The following is a 22588-nucleotide window of genomic DNA, read 5'->3' as shown; positions in this document are numbered from 1 at the left end:
CAAACTCAAAAGGCTTCCATAGCCTTGGCAACTCATGACTAGAGCCTAGGGAGATTCCTGACGCCATAAACAAGAGTGTCAAATTGTTAAGTCAACAACAGGAGTCACTGTGTACTTACTTCTCATGTGGGATCTGTCCTTAGTGTGTTGTCCAATGTGAAGTAATGCTATAACTAGTACTGAAACAGTATTTTACACTTTGTGTTTCTGTGTGGGTGCAAACTGATGAAATCTTTACTTAATATATACTGAATTGATCTTCTGTATATAAAGATAATTGAAAATGAATCTTGATGTGAATGGAATGGGAGAGGGAGCAGGAGATGGGAGGGGTGTGAGTGGGAGGGAAATTATGGGGGGAGGGAAGCCATTGTAATCCATTAACTGTACTTTGAAAATTTATATTTACTAAATAAAATAAAAAAAAACAAAGTCACAGCTAAACAAAAAAAAAAGAAAAGAAAAATATAGCAAATTTTCAAAATTATATGGGCATTTACTCAACTGAGATTAGTATGAAATGCAGCTGTCAATAGGAAATAAGCATAAATTGTTAAGTCCGAATAATTCAACCAAAGCAATAACACATCCCTTATAATAAAAGAACTTTTAATCCATAAGCACAAATTGCATGTTTAGGTTTCACAGTGTCCTGGCCAGGACAAAAAAAAATATTAAGTATCTTCAAAAATCAAAGTTTAGATAAGTAAAGGAAGTTTCATGGAATTTATAAGAATAATAAAAATGTGACTTCCATTATTCCAAAATTTATATAAAGATATGGTTCTCAATTTAAAGATATAATTCAAGGACTATTTTAAATATATTTTCTACAATTTTTAGCTTCAAATATTTAAAACTAGAGTATATATAGAGGAATAGGACAAAAAAATACATATATCCTTTACTTAGAGACAGTAGTCAATATTTTGCATATTCCCTTTATCTCTGTATATACATGTGTGTATGTATTTTTAATATAGATTATTCATAACATTATTGCAACTTACAGTATATTTTTCCCAAAGCAATAATTCTCTTTTCTTTTATATCCAACACTTGAGCAAATACTTGTCTCCATTAAGTTCCACGTGTTGATGTCACAAATATGATTTCCCCCTACACATAAAGGGCATGTGATCTGCTGAGTGAAGAACACATACACTGGAGAGATAAAGCTTAACCTGTTAGCAGGTGCTTCAAAGGATTTATGGATTGTAGGAGAGCAGGAGTCAGCCACCAGTTTGATATGAGGGAACAGTGAGGAGGCAATATCAGGGAAGAGACAAAGGAACACCCAGTAGAATGCCAGCTAGTTGGCTTTGCCTAATCAGCCTGGCAACGCACATCTTTTAAAGAAGCAAGTGAGACTGGTATTGTCTGCTATTACCTGTGTCATCCTCCCTGCTTCTGCCATCCCTGTCACATCCCAGCTGAATGCACTAAGGTCCCCTATGTTTAGCTTCAACATCTCTATTCCCTGAGTCATGGCAAGTCAAGACAAGTAGAACAACAAACATGACTACAAGGCTTCAAAGTAAACTCCAAATCAGTGTTTATCAAAGCTAACTGCACACTGGATTCACTTAGGGTGCCTTAGAAATACTGAGGTTGACATTTGGCCTAGCAGTTAAGACGCATGCACTGTATCAGAGTACATAGTTCAATATTCCTGACTTTTTAGCTTCCTGCTAGTGCAGACCCTACGAGACATCACTGATGGCCCAAGTGATTGGATTCCTGCCACCCACAGGAGAGACCTGGACTAAAGTCCTGGTTCTAAGCTTTCACCTCCTGCCTGAGGCTGCTTCAGGCATTTGAAGGAATGGGAACTCTTTCTCTCTTTCAGTCTACCTGTCTCTCTCTCTATCCCTGACTCTGAAATAAAGTAATCAATAAAATACCTAAAACATAATTTAACTAAAGTTAAATGAAATACTGTTACTAGGCTCCACACTTGGCAATCCTGATTTAATCACTGTGTTGTGGGACTCCCAAGTAATTTATAATATGAAGCCAAGGCTAAGAACTGTTGATATGGTTCTGCAGCTTTAAGATGCATACAGATTTTGTGAGGATCTTGATAAAGACCCTGGCCTCCATGTCGGAATTTCTAACAAGCATCTTGGTGATGCCTACACTGCTGATCTAAGGATCCTACTTTGGCTAGCAAGATTATAGATCATAAGACTAATCACAATTGCTTTGCTTGAGTTACCGCAATGTCAGGCAGACCTAGGCACTCACTAATGATCCCCCTTGGCTGATGTTTCCCCAAGACATCGATTAATAGAAAATCTGTTTCTCAACTCAACATTCCTGAGATCCAATGCATGGGATTTTTTTTAAGATTTTATTTATTTATTTGAAAGTCAGAGTTACACAGAGAGAGGAGAGGCAGAGAGCGAGAGCGAGAGTGAGAGCGAGAGAGAGAGAGAGAGAGAGACGTCTTCCATCCAATGGTTTACTCCCCAGTTGGCCGCAATGACCGGAGCTGAGCCAATCCAAAGCCAGGAGCCAAGAACTTCTTCTGGGTCTCCCATGCGGGTTCAGGGGCCCAAGGACTTGGGCCATCTTCTACTGCTTTCCCAGGCCACAGCAGAGAGCTGGATTGGAAGTGGAGCAGCCGAGTCTCGAACCAGCATCCATATGGGATGCCAGCACTTCAGGCCAGAGCGTTAACCCACTGTGCCACAGCGCCCGCCCCAAATGCATGGGCTTTTTACACCAAGAAATTCTCCAGTTCTTTGTTGGACACCAACTGGGTGTCCTACAATTTAATTCAATTCTGACACTACCTAGAGTTAGCATCAACCCAACAGTTAAAAGTTCATGTCTTACAAGACTGTCCCCTAACCTCAGACATTAACTGCAAGTAGTGAATCCCAAGGTTACCCAGCTTTCTGTCAAATATGAAAGCAAATTGCGGCCGGCGCCACGGCTCACTAGGCTAATCCTCCATCTTGCGGCGCCGGCACACCAGGTTCTAGTCCCAGTCGGGGCACCGGATTCTGTCCCTGCCTTCGGATCAGCGCGGTGCGCTGGCCACAGCGTGCCGGCCGAGGCGGCCATTGGAGGGTGAACCAACGGCAAAGGAAGACCTTGCTCTCTGTCTCTCTCACTGTCCACTCTGCCTGTTAAAAAAAAAAAAAAGCAAATTGTAGGTTCCTGTAACCTCCTCTCCAATAATTTGCCACAAAGGATTCTTTTTTTTTTTTTTTTTTTTTTTTTGACAGGCAGAGTGGACAGTGAGAGAGAGAGACAGAGAGAAAGGTCTTCCTTTGCCCTTGGTACACCCTCCAACGGCCGACGTACCACACTGATCTGATGGCAGGAGCCAGGTGCTTCTCCTGGTCTCCCATGGGGTGCAGGGCCCAAGCACTTGGGCCATCCTCCACTGCACTCCCAGGCCACAGCAGAGAGCTGGCCTGGAAGAGGGGCAACCAGGACAGAATCCGGCGCCCCGACCGGGACTAGAACCTGGTGTGTGGGCGCCGCTAGGCGGAGGATTAGCCTAGTGAGCAGCACCACTGGCCGGCCACAAAGGATTCTAAGAATTCAAGGGAAGGCTTTATGTACCACTACCACTTGCTATAAAGGATGCAAGCACACCATCAGATGAAGAGGAACACACAACAAAGTCCAGAGCAGTCTGCATTCCCACAGATTTACTACTCTTCTGGCATGGGGAGTCACTCATTCATTGGGCAGAAACCCTCCAATCCTTGTCATGTAGGGTTTTTATGGAAACTCCTTTATGTAGATATGACTGAATAGATCAGTGGCTATTGGTGATCAGCTCAGTCGCCAGCCTTCTCCTCTCCCTGGAGGTCAGGGGTCTGAGGAAGGGGGGCAAGAATGAAAGTTCCAACCCTCTAAGCCATACATCTTCTAGTCATACTTGGATCTTTCTGGTGACCAGACCCCATCCTGAAGCTAGCTAGGGACCCTCAGCCATCAGCCATAGCATTAGTACAAACTGAGGAATGGTGGAGTGGGGTTTATTGTGAAGAAAAAAGAAATTCCTCTCACTTCATCACTCAGGAAATGACAAGGGTTTAGAAGCTCTGTGCCAGGACAAATATCTATTTCTTATTATATTACAATACCTCACAAATCCTTCCTTCTGTGCAGTTTACCTACTCTAATGATGCTTAAAATCCTTAGACCAGTACCATAAGTATCACTAAAGAATTAGAGAGAAATGCAAATTCTTGATCTTACTCCAGACCTGATAAATCTAATGGGAAAATAGCATTGCAAGAGCTCCCTAGCTGATTCTAATATATGTCTGAAGCTGAGAGTCATTGTTTTAAATGATCCTCAGGCACTCTCTTGAAATTGAAATTTTTTTGGCCAATCTCATTTTCTGGACCCCAACTATCCATAAGCACATTTTCCAGGTTATCCAGTGCCTCCTTCATCCCATATTGTTTATTTCTGGTTTCCCTTCCTCAGTGCTTCTCAGTGAATTTTACAGGGACATGATTCTGGAACACTCAGAATACCTTCTGCCTTGCTTAATCTAAGATTAGGATAATCATGTAAATTGAGTTTTTATATTCAGATCTCTTGGCTGATCTGAAGGCTGTATGTACCCCATTAGATTTCTCTGTGAATTCTCTATGAAGCCTTTCCTTCCTTCTTTACTGCATACTTCTCCATGTCTTGTTGAACCAAATTCCTCCATCTGTTATCACATCACATGGCTTTTTATCTTTTATTTGTTTAAATGCTTTTCTTTCCATTTGCAATGTGTCCTCCAAATTTCATGTATTGGAAACTGGGTCTCTAATGCTGCAATGGGAGGTGGAAATTTTAGGAGACAATTGGGTCATGAGAACTCCAGTTCATTCATGAATTACTGGATTATCATGGGAGTGACTTGCTTATAAAAGTGAGCTGTCTCTAGCACTCTTGCTCTCTCTCATCATGTAATGTCTTCCACCACATTATGATGCAACAAGAAGGCTTTCCCAGAACCCAAGCAGATCCAGCACCAGGCTCTTGGACTTTCCAGCCTCCAGAACCATGAACTAAATAAAATTCTATTCTTAAAAATTACTCAGTTTCAGCTATTTTGTTACAGCAACAGAAAATAGACTAAGCTACCCTTCTAGCCTATAAACCATTTGAGTGAAGGTGGGTGTCTTTCTTAGATCTGGGATTTTATCATTTCTAGGAACTTGTAAATGCTTACCAAGGGTTTAAAGAAAAATATTCCAGTGCTGGTTATCCACCCAATCTTCATTAGTTTCCTGGCCTTCAGACTTCATTCTCCAATGTCTTCCAAACGCTTTTTCAGTTGTCTTTAACTAGTGTGTTTGCCCAGCCCATCCTCTTGGCCCGAAATCTGAGCCCTATGTTGGTCCTCTGCTTTTCTGAGAGTCCCTCAGCCTTTAAACACCCTCACTGTGTCTTGCTTTATGGCTGATCCAGAATCAGAACCCATGAGAAGGGACTGATTCTGTAAGTACATTCAATTGTCACACTCTTTCCTAAAGCATTCAATGTTGTTTTCAGACAACAGATAAATGACTAAATCTTCAATTCCAGGTTTTCAAAAACCAAGAATTGCTAAATTTTCTTTCTCTTTCCCCAAAAGAGTCCGTTATACATTTTTCAGAACTATAATCTGTACTTTTCAGTGAAATTATAAAATCTCAAAACTTAAGACTGTTTATTTTGACACATAGAAATTCTGTTTGCCCTGAAGTATTTCACAGCTGTGTGACTATTTTACTTAATTGATCATTTTCTTTTCAAAATATTGTGTTTTTACAAGTATTCCATTAATAAGATTAATGGCTGTATTTCTGGTTGCAAAAGTACAGCTAGAATCAGTTATTGTTCTCTGTAAGTTGGTCCTTACACTGCCAAGTCACTCATGGATAAAATAAGCAAGCTTTAAGTTCACCTCCTGCTAGACTCACAATAGTGCCTGTGGGTCCCCAGTGAAATGGGAGCCTTGACAGCCAGAGGAGGTATTAGTGGGTCTCAGCAAGTACAAAGGGAGCAGTACAAACCTCTCTGAAACAGCTAGGTGTGGTCCTAACGCACAGTAAGACTGGCCAGGTACTCAGCTGACCACACAAAAATACCTTTTGCAAATAAGTAACTAAGAGCCTATCTTACATTTTCATTTCAAACATAGTATTTTCTAAACTCAAAGCACTCTGCTAAATCATATTATGTCAATCAGCTTTGTAGTTAAGATCTGCCAGCTTTAATTACTTTAAGGGAAAGTCTGCAGCCCACTCAAAGTCCCATTACAAACTGGCATTTCTTTGGGGGTGAACGAAGAGAATGAGGCTGTCTTGAGACTCTGCTATCAAATCAAATATCTTCTCATCCTTCCAAATCTTTCCAATGACGAGACTGGTTATCCACACAATTAATATAAGCTCCCAAGGAAGTAAACATGAAAAAATTAAACAGGAGACCTCTACCCAGCAGCACACAGGAAACCTTTACCCAGGGTACAAGTGGATCAGGATAGGGGAAGAATTAATGGGTAACAGAATCTTAAAAGCAGAGGAGAGTATTATTTGTGATACTTTTTATTCGTTTTTATTTATTTATTTATTTATTTTTACTTTTTGACAGGCAGAGTGGACAGTGAGAGAGAGAGAGAGAGAGAAAGGTCTTCCTTTGCCCTTGGTTAACCCTCCAATGGCTGCCACGGCCGGCGCACCCCACTGATCTGAAGGCAGGAGCCAGGTGCTTCTCCTGGTCTCCCATGGGGTGCAGGGCCCAAGCACTTGGGCCATCCTCCACTGCAACCCCGGGCCACAGCAGAGAGCTGGCCTGGAAGAGGGGCAACCGGGACAGAATCCGGTGCCCCGACCGGGACTAGAACCCGGTGGGCCGGCGCCGCAAGGTGGAGGATTAGCCTAGTGAGCTAAAAGTATAGGCGCCGGCCTATACTTTTTATTCTTAAACTAAACTTTGTTGTCAAAAACTAAATGACTGGGGCTGGCGCTGTGCTGCAGCAGGTCAAGCTGCCACCTAGGATGCTGAGCACTGGTGTCAGCCTGGGTGCTCCACTTCCAGGCCAGCTGCCCGCAGTGTGCCTAGGAAACCATGGAGGTACTTTGGCCCATGCCACCCACATGGGAAACCACGAAGGAGTTCCAGGTTCCTCTCTTCAGCCTGGCCCAGCTCCAGCCATTGCAGCCATCAGGGAAGTGAACCAGCAGATGGAAAATCTCTGTCTCTGTCTCTCCATCGCTCTGTAACTTTTCCTTTTAAATAAATAATCTTTAAAAAAAAAAAGAAGAAGAAGAAGAAAGAAAACCAAATGAATTTCAAAACTTCTACAACAGTTCAGACAAGGTCATTGGAGAAAGAATTATTCTCAGAATGACTAAACTCTGACAGTTACAATGTAGTCAGCAATAATGTAAAATAGCAAATAGAAAAAATGCTAGTCTTATAGTAAAAACAATTGTCGAATAATCCAGTTTTCTTAAAGACTAAATTTGGAGGAACAGCAGAGACAAAGCTTGAGAATCCACCACCACTGGTTTTTAATTACAGCTCTGATGTAGTAAAAGGGAACGAGAATATAGGTCTTTATTTATTAATCTAATATTAGGATACTTCAGAAAGTTTATGAAAATGGAATTAAAAGATAAGTATATTTTGGTGCAAAACAATTTGAAATCCATGCAAGTGAGTAGACTTCATAAAGGCCATGGAAAATGTGTATTGTGAAAAAACTATGCATGTATGTCTAAAATCTTTACACCAAAATAAACTCATCTTTTAATTCTATTTTTCCACAGACTTTTGTATGTACCTCATGCCTGCAAAATCTCTTGCTTAAAGTTGCCGTGTCTAGAAATTTTGGAACTACTCTTGCTTGCTTTCTACTGTCTTAATTAGAGAATTAAGATAAAAGGAAAGATAAAAATCTGCCCTGCAGTTTTCTGCATTGGGAAAGCAAGTTGTGATGGGGTGTCACCTCTGATCCTGCCTCAATTGATGTAAGAGAGACAGTTGAATGTCACCAGGGAGTCACAGTTCATTCCCAGTAGGCCCACAGCATCTAAGTCCAAGTCCACACCACGGAGCTTCCCTATATGCTGTGGGCAAACGTGTTGGGGCCCCCATCACCACCAAGTGAGCCAACTCAGGAGTCTTTCCCTGCCCAAGAAAGGAAGAATCACAACTTTGGCAGAGGGCTGAAGTCAGAGTGAGTAATACTGTATTTATAGGAACCCCAAAAGAAACACCCAAAGCCGTTGGGCTGTTGTCTGTCTCATCATCCCTTGAAACTCCTATTGAATCATATTTTTTTGAAGTTAAGCAAGACCCAGCACATAGAGAGTAGGCAGCTGGCAATTTTGCTATTGTTCTAATACACAGCCTTTGATGAAGGTGCTAACTGGAATCCCCATTTACACAGGTGCAGACTGTGACACAGGGAGTACTCAGCAGGATCAGAGCTGAATCCAGGCAGCTTATTTTTATGTGGATGTTCTTCGTACCTCCCTGCCCTGTCATAAGGCTAGTATCAGTCAGATAAGGACAAGGATTCAGGGTACAGCGTCCTCTATCGTGAGTTACCACAGCCAGCAGAAAACCAGATGGCTGCAAAGAGAAGAGGACTCAGGACAGAAGTTCCTGGCTAACATTGCTGCTGACAATCAAACAGAAAAGGGTCGCTTTTCATTGTGATGACCATGCTGAGGGGATGCACAATTTGTATTTCATTCTTTCCTGAAATCTCAATCATTCCCAGTTAATGTCTTTTTAAATGAGGTATTCGTAAATATCTATACCTACATCTGAACTACATAGATCAAATTGATACTTTCCTTCAAATCCTAACGCATGAGCTTCAAATACAGGAAGGAGTCTTTTAAGAAATGGGGCCCAAAACCTCCTGAACCTCTGTCTTTCAGCCGGTTTGGAGTCTCATCTCCCCGCTCTGATTCCCCCTACAGTGATGCAGAGGAGTAAAACTGATAAAGAGCACAGTCTAAGAGGACACCCCACCAGCACAATTCCTAACTTTAATTTTTTATTTTAACATTTTTAAATTGTCTTATCATGATTTTACAGATTTATGTACATATTGTACACATTTACATACATGTAACAAACAGTATAGTTTAGGGCCAGCGCCCTGCCTCACTTTAATCCTCCACCTGTGGCGCTGGCATCCCATATGGGCGCCAGGTTCTAGTCCCAGTTGCTCCTCTTCCAGGCCAGCTCACTGTTGTGCCCCGGGAGTGCAGTGGAGGATGGCCCAAGTGCTTGGGCCCCTGCACCCCATGGGAGACCAGGAGAAGCACCTAGCTCCTGGCTTCGGATCAGCGCGGTGCACCAGCCATAGCGGGCATTTGGGGGGTGAACCAATGGAAGGAAGACCTTTCTCTCTGTCTCTCTCTCTCTCTCACTGTCTAACTCTGCCTACTCTGCCTGTCAAATAAAAGAAAACAGTGTAGTTTGTACATATTTGTGGAGCACAGTATAGTTTGGTACACCTACACAACATGCAATGGTCACATCTGGGAATTAGAGCATTCCCAGCTCCTTAAACATTTCCCATTTCTTAGTTTTGAGAATTGGAATTCCTCTCATCTAGTGTTTTATACGATTTGTTTAATAGGGGCCGGCTTTTTGGTATAGCTGGTTAAGCCCCTGCCTGCAAAGCAGATAGCCCATATCAGAGCACTGGGTCAAGCCCCAGCAGCTCTTCTTTCTATCTAGCTCCCTGCTAATGCCCCAGGAGGCCACAAAAGATGATCCAACAACTTGGGCCTCTGCCATCCACATTGGAAACCCAGCAGGCGCTCCAGATCCTGGCTTTATCTGGATCCAGCCCGGGTTGTTGTGTCTGAGAATGAACTAGCAAATTGAAGATTTATTTTTTTATTTGACAGATAGAGTTAGTGAGAGAGAGAGACAGAGAGAAAGGTCTTCCTTCCGTTGGTTCACCCCCCAAATGGCCGTTACGGCTGGAACCACACCAATACAAAGCCAGGAGCCAGGTGCTTCCTCCTGGTCTCCCATGCGGGTGCAGGGGCCCAAGTACTTGGGCAATCCTCCACTGCCTTCCTGGGCCACAGCAGAGAGCTGGACTGGAAGAGGAGCAACTGGGACTAGAACCCAGTGCCCATATGGGATGCTGGCGCCGCAGGTGGAGGATTAACCACGTGAGCCACAGCGCCGGCCCCAGAAGATTTCTTCTTCTCTCTGTATCTCCCTCCCTCTCTCTCTGTTTCCCTGCCTTTCAAATAAATAAATCTTTTTTTAAAAAATCTGTATAATAAATGATTATGAACTATAGTCACCATACTCATCACACTGTGCTGTAGAACATTGGAACTTATTCTTCCTGTTTAATTGTTTTTGGTAGCTGTTATCCAACCTCCATCTGCACTCCTTTGCCTCGCCTTTCCTAATCGCTAGTGACCATTATTCTACTCACTACTTCTACAAGATCAACAATTAAGCCTTCACATATGTGCCAGAATATGCACCACTGGTCTTTCTATGCTTGGCTTAATTTACTTAAGCATAATATCTATACTGCGGTCCCATCCATATTGCCATAAATCATAGGATTTCATTTTTATGACTGAATAATATTCTACTAGGGACACAGGACACATTTTCTCTTTCCATTTGTCTGTCAATGAACACCTTGATTGATTCTGTATCTTAGCTTTTATGAATAGTGCTGCAAAAAGCGTGGGAGTGCAGGCATCTCTTTGATATACTGATTTCATTTCCTTTGCATACATAGACCTAGACGTGAGATGGCCGGATCATACAGTAGTTCTATCTTTAGTGTTGAGACTTCTGTAGGAGAGAGGACGCTGGGTCTACTTTTCATTGACAAGTATTTCCACTTCCTCATTCTTATTATATGGGAAAAAATATAAAAAGGAGTAGAAAATAACCACAATAAAATTAGAAAAGCACAGGGTAAATTGTGAAAGTTAGAAGGAGATTTACTTCATTTTGAAGGTTTATTATTTTAGATTCAAAATTGAAAAAGCATATTTTATTTTCTTAAAGCAGTATAATTAATTTTTGTAACTATAAAACTGTTTTAAAGACATTTCAAAGGCTTGACAAGTTTAACCAAACTTCTTAAGATCATTCTGTCACCCAACGAGCTGTGCAATAGAACAGAGTCCAAAATGTGCATAATATATTTCATTAAATAAATGCAACTGGCATGACCCTTTATCCCCCACCCCACAGCACTAGGCACACCCTCCAAACAACCCAGACGATAAATAGGAACAACATGGTGAGGTTTTCTTCATGCAACACATCTGTTCACTTAGCTGAATCGTGTTTTAGATTTGACCATAACAAGTTTTGATTGTCTTTATGTACAGTGACAGCAGTGTAATGAATGTTGTTTGAACTCTGAATTGTATAAATACAGAGACATGTTGATTTGAGAAGAGAAAACAAAGCATGTGAAAATTGGCAAAATACCCATTTCAGGAATTATAGATACTCTTCTGAAAAAAAAAAAAAAGACAACCACTCAACTGTCAGGCCACCCATGAAGTGCCATAAAATCTAAACAACGAGAAAAGGAGATGATGTTCTCCAGTCAATTCAATTCCTGATAGCACTAACTTTAAAGAGCCCTTACTTTAATCCAGTGACCTTAAAATATTTCCCTAAAAATACAGAGTACTTTTGTGTACTTAATGGAAATTCTCTCGCATATATGAAATGCATTGGGATCATTAGAAAAAAACAAATAATAATAATAGTTGCTGGCATTTTAAGGCCCCTTCTATGAATAAAAGAGGTGGAAATTTGCCATCCATGTAATCCTATCATCAAACCTACGAAATAAATAGTAAATAAAGCATGTAGACATAAAGAAAGGCTCAGATACTAAATAAATTGAATAAAGTCACATGGCACAAGATTCAAACTCAGGCTCTTCTGATTCTTAGATGTGACCCTTCTCACTATAATGTCCTGATTTCTATTAAAGCCTCTTTCCTACAGTAGCTATAATTACTTGCAATGAATCAAAGTTATTATTCACAATATAAAAGGAACACATAACCCAAAAAATAAGGATTTAATTCCTAGAAGAGGAAATTTCAATGACACAATCTTCCAAAGAAACAATGAAGCAATTAAATTTGGCACATGTGCATTCAATTTAAAAAGACACAAAAAAACAGGAAAATATCCAACAATAATTCAAAATAAATCTCTCAAGTAATAAGGAAGTAATGGAGTGGTTTCTCTCCATGGAGTTAGCCAACTACAGAAGTAGTAAGTCAACCTGGATCTGAAGAGAGTCTAATTAAATATGGGGAAATGCTCTTTGCCCTTATTTTTCTCCGATGTTCCCAGCTATCAATAATCACTTTTTTTCTGCTTTCCTTTTTCAGTTAACACCCAAATGACTCACAGGCCACTTCACTTTGTATGATTAATTTCCTTTTGTATGTATAGATCTCTACAATGATACTTAAGCAAGACTATCTTGCATCTTTCTGTATATTCCATAGGCTTTGCCCATACTAAGAGCTCAACTAATTGTCAGCTTCATTCAAAGCAATATTCTTCTGTCTAAGATTATCTAGATTCACCTAGGTTGACTAAATGGTTGCACAACAGTCATAGTTAGCTAAGCAATCTGTCAGACATTCTGCAAGGCAACTTGTATTTTCAGCAAAAAGGATCCAATACTTTGTAACAGACATCATCTTTTGTGTTTTAATAGTTGGGTCTGAAATTGCAAGCAACAAGTTCAGGTGAAGTTTGCATTATATGTGAATTTTTTTCTCAAAAGTTGTATTCATCTTAATTCCTGTTCACGGAACCTCTGAGCAGCACAAGAGATAACATGATTCACCCCAAAATAGGAAAGACCATTACTATATTGGTGGAAAGGCAATGATCAGAGCTTGGAAAACATTGTCAAAAAGAATAAATCACAGCCACTTGAAAAACTAAAAGGAAGAATGAGGCAGAATGGAGCAATACTTCAAGATGTGTACATAGAATTAAGATTTAAGATGTTCTATAGACGTTTATTGAGTGACTGAAGGAATGAATGCTTAATATCAGAGCGCCTGCATTTCGCTGCACTTGAGAAAGCAGACGCGTAATGACAGGATAGTAAAAGGGGATTGAAGGTCAGAGTTAAGAGGCACTTAAGGGATACAATTAAGCTGAAGCAACTAGAGTTCTTTGGGAGCTGTGCAGAAAAATGTAACACCGTGCTGTCTTGCCTTTGAAAATGCCCAAGAAGTTTTGGCCAAAGCTGGCTACCAAGTAATGCATTAAAGAGTGATGGCCACATTGTGCCTCTTGGAATCATCCAGGTGGTTGGATGAAAAGAGGGTACAGCACTTAGCAAACTCTTTCACCAGCTGTCTCTATGTGGATTTTGAGGCTGCCAAACCGCGCAGGAATGGCATGTTGGCCTCTACAGTCACACAAGCGCAGTGAGCCACTGCTTGTCGCAGATGCGCTGTGTTCACACAATATTCACAGTGGCTAGAGGGCAGCTCATGTCCTTAGAGGACGCTGGGTGCACCAGCTGTTGGTGACAGCAATAGACTCTCATAGGTTCTGCCCTGTAGTTTTTAAATGCTGCCTGCCTTTAAAAGGCATAGCCTCCAAATAATGCAGGAGCTAACAAGTTTGCAAAGGAAATGCACTTGCAATATGAAAACAAGAGCAGCTGGATATCCAACTGTGTAAAGAAATACAGAGGGCTCTTCTTTGCCTCAAATTGATATTACTCACCGGGGTTTATGGAGTTGAAAGCATATGCTTAAGTACAATTACTCAACAACTCAGACCAATTTCCACATCACAACCATATAAATGGGATATTCAATTCTACCTAGGCGGTGACTATGTAACTCTTTTGCTTCAGTATTCCTGATGAGTACTATAAACCAGTGACTGTGGAATTAACATTTTAAAATTAATATGTAAAATGAAATGTTGCGCACATACAAACTACATACAGTGGTATATGTAAAGTAGATACAACAAATGCCCAGAAAGAATGTTGTCTGTACAACTCCAGTCATCCTCTAGTTGTCTGCGCCTGGAGCCCCTGCGATGGGTTACATCCTTTGAAGGACCCAGTGCAAAATGAAGGTCCCTTGTTCGGAATTACTAAGACTCTCAAGGGTGGGCATCTGGCATAGTAGTTAAAATGCAACTTGGAGTGTCTAGGTTTGAGTCTTGGCTCCTCTCCCAATTTGAATTTTCTGCTAATGTGCATCCTGGGAGACAACAGGTGATGGCTCAAGTAATTGGATCCCTACCACCCATGTGAGAGACTTGGATCAAATTCCTGGCTCTTGGCTGCAGCCTGGCCCTGTCCTGGTTGCTTCAGCCTTGAGGGAAGTGAACCAGCAGATGAGATATTTCTCTGTCTTTTAAATTAAAAAAAATACATCTTGTTAAATTAAAAAAAATTTTTTAAGATGATGACAACAGAGCATTAAACCATGTTAAGGACCCTTCCAAAGTAGAACTCTGTGTCACAGATTAAATTCCCATGAAACTAGTCCTGGTAATTACCACACTGAATAGTCTAGATAGTGATTCTATACTTTTAGTAGGCTTTATTACATATATTGTAATTAAATATCATATGTTCAAAATGTATAAACATGCTATATTCAACAAGATGATTTTGAGATTCATCCACGTTGATATATATGGATTTTATTCATTTATATAATATCAATTAATACATCACAATGTATTTAAATATTTTCTTATTAAAACCATAGTGATTAGGGTAGGTGTTTGGTACAGTGCACTGGTTAACATGTTGCTCAGAATGTCTGCAGCCCACACCAGAGTTCCTGGTCTCAAGTACTGACTCTGCAACCCACTCCAGTTTCCTGCAAATGTACAGCATGGCAGGCAACAGATAATGGCTCAAATTGAGTCCCTGTCACCCACATGAGAGATCCAGCTTCAGTTCCAAATTCCTGGCTTCAGTTTGACCGAGTTCCACCCACTGCAGACATTTGGGAAGTGAGCTAGCAGAAAGAGATTTTCTCTCTCTCTCCTCTCTCTCTCTCTCCTCTCTCTCTCTTCTCTCTCTCTCTTAAATAAATTTTCTTTCTAAAAATTTATTTATTTATTTGAGAGACAGAGTTTACAGAGAGACACAGGAACAGACAAAGATGGAGATCCCCCATCTGCTGGTTCACACCCCAATTGGCCACAAAGGCCCGAGAGGGGCTGATCGGAAGCCAGGAGCCAGGAGCCTCCTCCTGGTCTCCCACGTGGGTGCAGGGGACCAAGCACATAGACTGCTGCTCTCCCAGGCACATCAGCAGGGAGCTGGATCAGAAGCAGAGCAGCCAGGACTTGAACAGTTGTCCATATGGGATACCCGTGTCGCAGGCAGTGGCTTTACCTGCTATATCACAATGCTGGCCCTTCAGATAGAGTTTTAAAAATTAAAACAAAACAAACATAAGGTCTGTTCTTGCACTTGTTTGTTGGTTTCTATAAGAAATAGTGCTTCCAGGACCATGTTTTGGCATGTGTTTCCTGGTACACATGGTCAGAATTCCATATGTTTCAGGTACATTTCTTGTAAATAGCATAGACATGCACTCAGTTTTTAAACTAGTCCAATAATTTTTCCTGACATTGGTGAAACTGATTGTTTATACTTACGTAGCTACCAGTGTATTTTGTTCTTTGGTTCCTGCTTTCACTTTCGAACAGGAACAACAGAGGGATGCTTAAAATCCAATCACTGCTGAAATGAAAAAGGGAATAGGTCTTCTGTGAGGTCTGAGTAGATGCAAATGAGTGCTTGAAGATGTGGGTGCAGACTGGAGCAGGGTGGGGAGTTGCCGGAGCAAGCAAGCAAAGAGAAAGAGAAAAATAACTGAGATGGGTGTAAGGCTGGACCGTTGACATAGTCCTGATGGCTTGATCTCTGTAGATGTATAATGGAGCCATTAAACTTAAAACCACAGGCATAAACATTCTCAGAGAACTCTTTCCTTCAAGACTGTATGTGAGTGTATAGTTGTGTGTTTATCTTAGAACCTATTTTATATACATAGCATACATATTTTAAACCTTAAGTATAGGATTTACCTTACTATCATGCTTTTTTAAAAATTATACTGTAGACTATGAATGCGATGGAGACACAACTTGCCAATTACATTTTGAACCATCGTACTGAAGACCGAGCACTCCACCAGAAACCTGAAGGAATTCCTTTCTGATTCTTTCTTTGGAGCAGGAGGGCTGTGATCTAAAAAGGCAGCTTAAGGAGACTGTTTGGATGTTGCAAAAAGCCATCAAGTTTATTACTTGTGACATAAATGGAAACTTTTTAAGTAGATTATGTACTAGAATAAAGGATTCCAGTAAAGGCACCAGATTGCAAGGCAAAGAGGCAAACAGCTGCTACAGCTTTGCAAGTGTACTTACTGCTCAGTTGTTCACAACAATGTTTAGATCCACTTCACTATTTTGAAACTCTGTAGACAAGTGGCATGGATGTATTACAGGCCTAGAAAATGGTTTTTAGAAACAATCAAAGGCTGATGGGAAGCCAAGAAGTGTACAGGGGTGCAAGCCTCCACTTCATGACCAAATGACGCATTCACTCCAAAGACCATGATACTATTGAAGAAAACATCAGCAACCAAGCTAGGAAACCAAATGGAAAACTTAACCCATCATCAAACCACTGCTAGAATTACAGGAGCAGTCCCCAGAGAATCAATAAGCAATTTGGTTTCCAGAAAATATGAATCCTGCTTGCCAAGGAGAATGAGAGGGACCTGCGCTTTGGGTGCTATTCTATCCATGTTTCTGCTCATCCAGGGTCCAGCCACCTGCTGACCTGGCTCAGCTTCCTCTCCTCCAACCAAATCCTACTTCATTACCTCCTTCAAATTCCTCTACATGTGGGATGCATCTCCACGTGCATTTGTGCCTTTCAATTTTGTAGCACAAAATTTGCATCACTATTCATACTTGCCATGTAATGATGCCACTTAGAAAACAATCACCAAGCTTGCTGACAGTTTTAACAATTTACAGTTTTAACAATTCAGTGATTCTGGTGAGAAAAGTATTACTGGCACATAGGAGGTAGTTGGTAAATATGCATTCCACAGGTTTCAAAGACAAAGGCAATAAAAGTTCAAAGATGCTTTCAAGTTGACACAGTGAAGCATATACCTTAATCTTCTGGTTTCCAATCCATGATTCTTTCCACAATCGAGGCTGCTTCTAGAATCCTGCCATGATTTTATACACTCAAATACCCACGGACTCTCACACTCACATACATGCTCACTCCCACACACACGCCACTCTTACACACTCACACACAGCAACAAACTCACATACATGCTCACACTCACACTCTTACACACTCACACACACATATATAATACCCACACATACTCTCACCTAATATGTACATACACAATTACCTAATGGATTGGAATCTCTTTCCTAACACATTAAAACTGTTACAGAGTGATAGACCAGTAAGAACTGGTTTTTAGCGCATCCACAGGGAGGCTTACAAATACTTTTTGTATTTAAACAGAAGAAAGATCAATGCAATGACAATACATGTGCTGCATTATCCTATGAAGTCATTTAGGTAAACCACAATAGATTTAAGTGTCTAATTCTTTTCTAAAATTCTTGTTGTGCCTTAATGAGAAGAGGACTGATTTTGATGAAGAAAATGAACACAATCCACAGGCAATCTGAAACGGAGGGGTAAACGTCATCTTCTGCTGCTTTCCCAGGAGCGTTAGCAGGGAGCTGGATCAGAAGTAGAGCAGCCACGTCTCTGACGAGTGCCTATCTGGGATGCTGGTGTCACAGGTGGTGACTTTCCTGGCTGCACCACAATGCTGGCCACAGTAAATTTATCATTTAATTTAGCTTTTCTACAACCTTTTGAAGTAACTTCCAAGTGGTGATGATTTATTGATTCTAACTGGCATCCTTCAGCAGTCACAGGAAAAATCTAAGAGTTTATAATATTGCAGTTTGGTGATAACCAATTTTCACACATAAACAGATTTAAGTGTTAATAATAAATTATGTTATTACAAAAAGACTTTGGGTAATACTCTATCTCAATTAGTCTTCACAAGATCCCATGAGATTATAACTTTAAAAACTAAATTTTAAACTATTTTTTATCCTTATATGATCTAACTTATACCAATGTAAAAAGAAATTTAAGGTTTCCCAAAGACTACTATGTGACAGAGGTAGTCTTGGTGCAAAAAAAAATCCCATTTTAAATCTGGTGCATCTTGAAATCAGTGGAGACATAGTGAGGTCCATGTTTTTTTGACTCATGTTCATGTCTCTTCACTTGATAGCACAGCTGACAAATTAAAAATATGACGCACATCAGGACAGTGTTTGGCCCAGAGGTTAAGCTACTGATTAAGACACTTAAGTCCTCAAGGCTGGTGTCGTGGCTCACTTGGTTAATTCTCCACCTGCGGTGCCGGCAACCCATATGGGCGCTGGGTTCTAGTCCCGGTTGCTCTTCTTTCGGTCCAGCTCTCTGCTGTGGCCCAGGAGGGCAATGGAGGATGGCCCAAGTCCTTGGGCCCCTGTACCCGCATGGGAGACCCGGAAGAAGTACCTGGCTTCTGGCTTCAGATCGGCGTAGCTCTGGCCGTAGCGTCCATTTGGAGGGTGAACCAATGGAAGGAAGACCTTTCTCTCTGTCTCTCTCTCTCACTATAAATAAAAATTTAAAAAGACACATAAGTCCAGAATCAGAGTAGGAAGGGTTTTACGCATACCTCTGGCTTCTGTTTCCAGCTTCCTGCTATGACAGACCCTAGGAGGCAGCAGTGATGGCTCAAATAATTGAATAAATAAATGCAATCTCTGGTGATAGGAAACAAGTCACTGTTTCCTGGGTTGGTGAGGAAAAAGACATAAATTTTAAGGAAACTTCTGCAGTGACAGAAATGTTTGCTATTTTTACTATGCTGATGACTTTAAATGTAAGCACACGTGTCAAAACTGTAAATTTTGAATATATATATAGTTTATTATACTTCAATAAAATAAAAGGGAGAAAGCTTTGGAAAAAGAAACATTTTTATCTAATAAAAATCATGATGGAAGACATAATTTAATCCATGACCCCTGTCATTGCAAAGTAACTACTGAAGACAATTTTGGGAAAGGTATATGTTGCATAAATACCCAACTCATGATATAGTTGTACTTGGGAACCAGTTTAACTAGTGTATCTTGCCGTTCAGGCCAGAACTTAAAATAACACACACATACACACACAAGATACATACACCCACCATACAATCCTATTACAAAGCAAAATTGCAACAGAGATTGGAGGAGTCAAGATGGCAGAATAGGGAGGGAGCTTACTGCTCTAGTCTAGGGGAAGATATTAAAAAAAAAAAAATGGAGACAAAGCCGTCTCAGGGAAGAGTTAGAGAGAAAACGGCAGAGGAAACTCCATGCAACTGAGAGGGACACTGTGGACTTACGCGGAGGGTGTGGACGTGCACAACTCAGGATGCCAGCAGCCGAGAGCCTCAGCACCAGCGTTGGAGAGAGGTGAGACCAGACTGCAGCAGCCCACGCCACTGGTGATAAAGCTGAGGGAAGAGCCTGGTGTGACTCTGGCTTGGAGCCCTGCAGGGGACAGTGAACCTGCCAACCTAGAGGAGATAAAGGGGGGCACATTTCTCCCTCCCTGACCACCCAGCACAGCATCCTGTAACTAGCCGAGAGAGGGAAGGCGCCATATTGGACATATGCAACAGCTGTGTCAGCTCTTGTACACACCCCAGCGACAAGCCCATGAGAGGAGATACCTGAGTCTGGCTGGGAGAATTGACAGAGGCTTGGAGTTCATGACTGTGGGAGTCTTGTGTGTTGGGACTGTGAAAACACTGTGACTGCGTGGGAGGGTGCAGGGTGAGGCTGGGACTTTGGGCAGTCACTATGGGCAGCTCCACATGCTGTGGGCTCCCTGATTCCATGGTGAAGGTCATTGCTGCAGGACCTGTGTTCACACTGAGGACTGCACAGATCCTTTTTGTGGTTCTGGTGGCAGTGCAGATGAAAACTGTACCCACTGGGGCTAGCGCCCAGGCATTGGTCTCCTTTGAGGAGAGGGGGTGAGTATGAGACTATGCCAACAGAGCTGAAGAAATCTCCCATCTGATTAAAAGAAGAGAGAGAGATTTATCATGCCCAACTTTGGTGTCACCTTGGACACTCCCCTCACCTGAAGCACCCAACACAACTCACTGACCACATCAGCACACACCATGTCTCCAGGTATTCACTGAAAGAGCAGACACTCCATCAAGCCACAGAGGCATAGTTCAAAGATAAAAGCCATCACAGGAAATAAAAAACAAGTATCACCACAAATGCCTAATAATAAATGCAGCAATTTAAGAAACAAGAATAAGGAAGACACCATGACGCCCCCAAAAGAACACAACACTTCAACATTAGAATGTGAAGATGAAGAGACTAATGAATACCAGAAACGAAATTCATAAAACTGATCTTAACTGATCTTAGGATTACTTAGAAGTAATCAGAAGCAAATTCATGAACTAAAGAAATCTATGCATGACATGAATGAAAATTTTTCCCACAAAATAGAGATTATAAAGAGAAACCAAAATGAAATATTGGAAATGAAGAATTTAATAGAATAAATAAAAAATACAGTGTAAAGCATTAACAACAGACCAGGTGAGGCAGAAGAAAGAAATATAGGAAAATTATCTGAAAATTTTATAGTCAGACCAAGAAAAAAGAAGAAGAAATAAGAAAATTTAAAAAGAGTGTCAGAGATTTATGGAATACTATGAAATGACCCAACCTATGGGTCTTAGGAGTTCCTGAAAGCATAAAAGAGAGAATGGATTAGAAGGATTTTATAGTGAAATCATTGCAGAAAACTTCCCTAATTTGAAGAGAGAAAGGGACGTCCAAGTACAGAAAGCACAGAGAATTCCTAATAAACCCGACCAGAAAAGGTCTTCACCATGACACACTGTAGTCAAACTCCACAGTAAAACATAAAGAAAAGATTCTAATATGTACACGAGGATCTCCAATTAGATTCACAGCTGACTTATCAGAAACCGAACAGGCTAGGAGAGAATACAGAGACAGAGTCAAGTCTTAAGAGAAAAAAAATTTGTCAACCCAGAATACTATACCCTGCAAAGCTCTCATTTAGGAATAAAGGTGAAATAAAGACCTTCCATAAATAACAAAGATGGAAAGAATTTGTCACCACTCATCCAGCCTTACAAAAGATGCTTAAGGATGTGCTACACACAGAAACATGGTCATCACTATAAATTGATAATCTCCCAGTAAAAGTACAAAGCAGAAAATCTCTCAGTAAAAGTACAAAGGAAATCCAAAGTAAACAGTAGGAATATTTATGGAAAAATGGCAGGGCCCAGTCGTTATTTATCAATAGTCACCTTGAATGTAAATGGTCTCAACTCTCCAGTTAAAAGACACAAACTGGCTGAATGGATTAACAAAAACCCATCGGTTTGCTGCCTGCAGGAAGCACATCCCACCAACAAAGATACATACAGACTAAAAGTGAAAGGATGGAAAAGGATATTCCATGATAACAGAGCTGGATTAAGTTCCAGGCTCCTAGTTTTGGTTGAACCAGCCCCGGCATTGAGAGGATTTGGAGAATGAGCCCTGAGGATGTAAGATTCTTTCTCCCACCCATTGTCTCCCACCTCCTCCCTACCCATCACACTTTCAAGTATATGCATAAATATATTTTAAAGAAGAAACAGAAAAGATTTGAAATGACATAAAAACTTACTTATCTAAATTGAAAGACACTTTTGAGACAAATTCATAGACAGTCCAGACAACCATGTTTTTACACCTGGAAGATAACAACAATGTTTCTCCAGTTGTAAATAAAGAGGTGTGATGATGAATTTTAGGTGTCAACCTGTCTGGATTAAGGGGTAAGCACTTAGCCAGTAAAATATTTTCTCTGACTGTGTCTGTAGGTTTCCTGAAATAACTGGCATTTGAATCAGTGGACCCACAAAGGAGGTTCTTCCCTCATCAACAAGGAATGGGAAGTATCATTCAATCTGTGGAAAGACTGAACAGAGCAGAAAGGCAATGTGAATTATTTCTGTCTTCTGGAGCTGGGACATCACTTACTCCAGCTCTTGGAGAGTAGAACTCTAGGTTCCTGGGCCTTCAAACTTTGAGATTTATGCCACCTGCTTCTCTGATTCTCAGGTCTGTGGACTCGGACTGCTACACCACCAGCTTCCTTGCTTCTCCATCTTGTGCATGGCATACTGTGGGACTTCTCAGCCCCCCAAGGTACATAAACCAACTCCCATAATCAGAGAGAGATATAGACAGAGATATAGATAGAGACAGAGATATAGATACAGATACAGATACAAATACAGTTACAGAGACAGATACAGATATAATGGGTTCTGTTTCTCAGGAGAGCGTTGGCTAACACAAGGGACTCCTGATCTTCAGTCTCTGCAGCTTATAAGGAGGAAGC

At 41.0% G+C, this 22588-nt stretch overlaps 1 protein-coding gene across 2 annotated transcripts in view; it reads right to left on the bottom strand.

The window, feature by feature from the left end:
* Positions 1–17549, bottom strand: part of LOC100356714 (uncharacterized) — a 365960-nt gene extending 348411 nt beyond the window's left edge. For both annotated transcript variants that reach the window (XM_051855131.2, XM_070074870.1), the window contains exons 1-2: positions 16444–17549; positions 15670–15754 (exon numbers count right to left, since the gene is read on the bottom strand). The gene's annotated coding sequence lies outside the window, so the exon portion shown is untranslated. The remainder of the gene's footprint in view (positions 1–15669; positions 15755–16443) is intronic.
* Between the last annotated feature and the right edge of the window lie 5039 nt (positions 17550–22588).

This window comes from Oryctolagus cuniculus, chromosome 5 (genome assembly GCF_964237555.1).
Source record: "Oryctolagus cuniculus chromosome 5, mOryCun1.1, whole genome shotgun sequence".
Classification (NCBI taxonomy): domain Eukaryota; kingdom Metazoa; phylum Chordata; class Mammalia; order Lagomorpha; family Leporidae; genus Oryctolagus; species Oryctolagus cuniculus.
The sequence above is the reverse complement of the archived record's forward strand: the minus strand, read 5'-3'. Positions and strand labels throughout refer to the sequence as shown.